The sequence below is a fragment of the Myotis davidii genome, unplaced genomic scaffold (genome assembly GCF_000327345.1).
Source record: "Myotis davidii unplaced genomic scaffold, ASM32734v1 scaffold327, whole genome shotgun sequence".
NCBI classification, from domain to species: Eukaryota; Metazoa; Chordata; class Mammalia; order Chiroptera; family Vespertilionidae; genus Myotis; species Myotis davidii.
In genome coordinates, this window is record NW_006298628.1 from 1,544,485 (window position 1) to 1,548,825 (window position 4,341).

Consider the following 4,341-nt stretch of genomic DNA (forward strand, 5'->3'; position numbering starts at 1 on the left):
GGTGTGGCCTGGACAGGTCCTTCTGCCCAGCCCCGGCCCCCTGCCCATTCCTTATCCTTTTAAAATCCTTGCCTCTTCATCCTGCTTCTTCCTCCCCTCCCTTTTCCCTTCCCCCCTGCTGCCCACACCCCTGCCTGCCTGAGACCCTGAGGCCCCCAAGGGGGAAGGGAGACAGCGTGCAGTCAGTGGGAACACACGAGCCAGAGAGTCCCAAGTCCGGAGCAGACCAGGCGCCCAGAGGCCTGGAGACGGTTACAGTTGCCCCCACCTCCCACCCAAGGTCTTAGGCCTAAACTTCCGTGTTCCTCCCACCAGCCTCTGGAAAGATGGAAACGCCTGCGATCCTCATTAAGTAGTCATGGCCATTCATTATGGCCTTGAATAATGCATCGTCAGCACTTCTAACACAATCAGGACAGTGTAGACAGGGAATTAGTCTAGAGGGTAAGAAACTGTGGCATGACAAGGAAGGCTTAGTCATATGCAAATTACCTGGTGACAGTGGTGATGGATTGATCAATCGGTGGCCTGCTGGCACCTGCCTAGGTAACCCCCATCTACCTGGACCTCCGGCCCCTGGGGCCCTGGGCAGTCTCACCCCTTCCCCACCTGCCCTCTGGGGGTCCAGAAGCTTCCTGAGCCTGGCATCCAAGGCTCTACCTGGCCGCTATGCACCTGGGCATTCTCCCTGTGCCCTCCCCTGCCCACACCTGCACACCAGCCAGAGAGGGTGATCGAAATTCCCGCACATGCACCCCACTTACCACGGCCATGCCTTTCTTTATGCGACTTCCTTTATGTCTGCTTTTGCTCACACACACACCCTCTCCCCCCGCCCCCGCCCCCCCGGCCATGCTCAAATGTCTCATGTCCCCTTGTCCTCCTGCCCGCCCCAGCCTAGTTTGCCACCTCTGACTTTTCAGAACTCTCCCTCTCCACAAACTCTTCTTCGCCTCAGTACCAGGCAGTGCTGTCATTGTGCGCTGCCCTGTCTTCACCCTTCCTCCCTCCAGGCCAGGAGCAGCTGACGGAGGCAGGAGGCCGGAGACCGGGCGCTCAGCTGCGGGGCTGGTACAGAGGCTGTGCGTGGATATGGAAAGACTAAAGAGAGAGGAGGAGAGGGACACGGGCCTTCTAGGTGAGAGTGTGGAGCTGTGTGCCTTCCGGAACTCGAGAGAGCAAGTGTGAGAGGAGGAGCAAGCCAGCCAGCCCAGAAGTGGGAGCAGGCAGCCGGGAAGGCACAGGCCAGGGCTCTTGCAGCGCTGGGGGGCACCCCACCTGTGCTGTCCACGCTGCAGCCGTAGCCACGCGTGGCTTTGGAGCACCAGTCATGTGGGTAGTGCAGCTGAGCAACGAAATTTTAAATTGTCATTAGTTTTAGTCATTAATTTTAGCAGCTACCCATGGCCATTAGGCAAGGAGTGAATACGCCTCTCACCACATATATACAAATCCACCCACAGGTGCATGAGTGTGTGTGCCTGTGTGTGTGCGTGTGCACGTGTCCCAGCAAGGGCACCGGAGGGGACACGGGACATCAGGGCTGTGGGGGTGGCGGTGCCCAGCTGTGCAGCTCCGTGTCTGCATCACGTGGTGTGAGGCCAGAATGTGGTTTCAGTGCGTGTGCAGGAGAGGAGGGGGACAAAGGGGCCATTGTACCACATCCCCAACTCCAGCCCTCCTTCCCGCTGACATCACGGCTGCCCTAAATACAGCCGCGCGGACCGGCTCCCCCAGACCCTCCTGCCCCCCGCGTGGTGGCACCGGCCCTGTCCCCAGGGCTGCTCCGAGGGACTCGCCTTTTGCTTCTCTGTGAGATGGGCCATGATCCTGTGGATGACTTCTCAGTCAGATCCAGATGGAAAATTCTAGAAAAGAAGGCAGCTTTGTTTGGATGTTTTATTTTTTCCTGCTCTCAGAATCCCGGGTCCCCTTGGTGAGGTGAGCCCATCTGCCGGCAGGATTTTCTGTGACCGAAATGTGGTGGGTTTCCGCTCCCTTTTCCCCAGCTCCTTAACCCGCAGCCTCCCAGGCCTTCCTGGACGGAGCTGGGTGAGGTTTAGAGTAGGGGAGCTGGGAGGGGTTCCTAGCTGGAGTGTGGGAGCCTCGGGTGGGGGGCATGTGGAGATTGTGGGACGGGAGAGCGTGGGGCTGCTCTCAAAGCTGAGACACCCTCCCCACCCCCACCCCCCAAGGAGGAGGCTGCGAGGCCGCCGTGAGTGTGGGAGGCGGTGGGAGTGAGAGGGGTCCAACCAGCCACACTGTGTGGGTGAGAATGTCTCCCTCTCTGGGTGCCCACCCACCGAGGAGCAAGTGCGTCTGTGTTCACAGGGGCCTTGCCCGTGTGCGGGTGTGTGGGGAATGGGTGAGAGGCCTGTCAATGCGGGGACAGCTCCCCCCGCACACACGGTGGCAGGAGGCCCTGTATGAGCCGAGAAGGCCTGGGTCTAGCATTGGGGACGTGTGTGCGTGGGCATGACAGGGCCTGGGAGGGCCCGCCTGTGTGATGCGGCTGAATGGGGCGGGCGGAGCAGGGAGGAGTGTGGGGGAAATTAGGAGGGGCTGGGCGGGGGGAAGACCATCGTCCTGAAGTCCTGGGGCCAGTGGGTCGCTAGGGCTCGTGAGCGGCTGTGTCTCTGTGTCCCCTTCCTGGTGTGTGCCCCAGGTGGGGAACGAAGGTAGGCTAGGCAATGCCCACGGAGCAGGAGGCAAGACCCTGGGAGAAGGCGCCTCTGTCTCAGAGGGCAATCGGACTGTCACTCACACGGAGATCTCCACGGCTGCGGGGACACCCCTGGCCAGGCCGAGGGAGGTGAGTACGGTGCAGGCGGGTTGGAGAAGGTGGCGTTTTCTCAGCATAAGACAGAGTGAGGAAGAGAAAGATGGGACGGACCGGAGAGCAAAGCACATTCCTTAGAATAAGGCGGCCACGTAATCAAGTTTTCGGTGACTTCATTGCCGTGGGGAGCCCTGCCCGCTCCCTGAGGCTTTGGAAAACTGATGCAGGCACAGAGGCCTGGTGTGAGTGGGCCTGGAGCAGACGAGGGAAGGGGCTGAGTTCTGGGTTTGGGTCAATCTGGAGTGGAGATAAGACAAGCTGTGAAACCCACGCTGCCCGATCAAAATATAACGTGAGCCATGTAAGTCGTTTTAATGTCCCAGTGGCCACAATAAAACTATAAAAGGAAACAGGTGACGTTCATTGCAAGCATAGACTATTGAACCAATATATCCCCCAGTGCTGCCATTTCCATTGCATGTGCCGCCCGTCTCAACTTGGACGGGACACATTTCAAATGCCCGGTGGCCTCGGGGGGCCAGCAGCTGCCCCACCAGACGGCGCAGCGCGGGCAGCAGACCAGGCCCCAGAGTGGCAGGGTTTCAGCCTCCGCCCCCCACTCACGAGGAGAGCTTGAACTCTTCACAGGGTGCAGAACAGAAACTGAGCCCACTTCACCTGGAGCTTAGGGGGCAGGGAGACCCCGCGGACCTCTGGTTTTGGGGTGACTGCGTGAGCACTTGTATGTAATAAGGTCTCCATGCTTGGGAGCCGCCAGATGCCGGGCCCCTCCCAAATTCTCACAAGGGCCCGAGACAGCCGCTATCAATGTCTGTGAGTAAACTAGGTGTTAGACCCTGAACCCCAACAAGCAGGCCAAGGGGGCTCTGGTGAAATGAAGTGTGTGCGTGTTTCGCAAATAAAGCAGAAGTGTGCGGGTGAGGGCTGGGCCCACCGTGGGCGGTGCCCCTATCCCGGTCTAGCGGGGATCCTCCTCGCTGATGAGGCAGTGAGGGAATGTCTAGAGCAGTGGTTCTCAACCTTCCTAATGCCGTGACCAGGCACAGTTCCTCATGTTGTGGTGACCCCCAACCATAATATTATTTTCGTTGCTACTTCATAACTATAATTTTGCTACTGTGATGAATCGTAATGTAAATATCTGATATGCAGGATGTCTTTTCATTGTTTGCGACCCACAGGTTGAGACCGCTGGTCTAGAGTCAGGCCACGTGTGGGGCTCTGTTAGGGTGAAGGTGGAGGCCACTCCCTGGGCCGCGTGGGCAGTGCCAGCTGAGGGATTGCAGGAGCCGAGGGTGGAGCAAGGCGTGAGGTGGAGTTTCCTGGTGGAGATGGTGGAGACACTGTGGCTGTGTGTCCTCGGCTGTGGGGTGGGGTGGGAAGGGGCAGGACTGACCGCCCAGTGGAATCCTACCCCCCAGTGAGTTCAGGGGCGCCCAGTGTGCCGTGCCCTCCCTTGTGCCGCCAGGGAAGGCTGGGCGTGTGCGCGAGTGTGACCAGGCACAGCTCGATGTCCTGTGTAGTCACGCCATCCGCCCAGC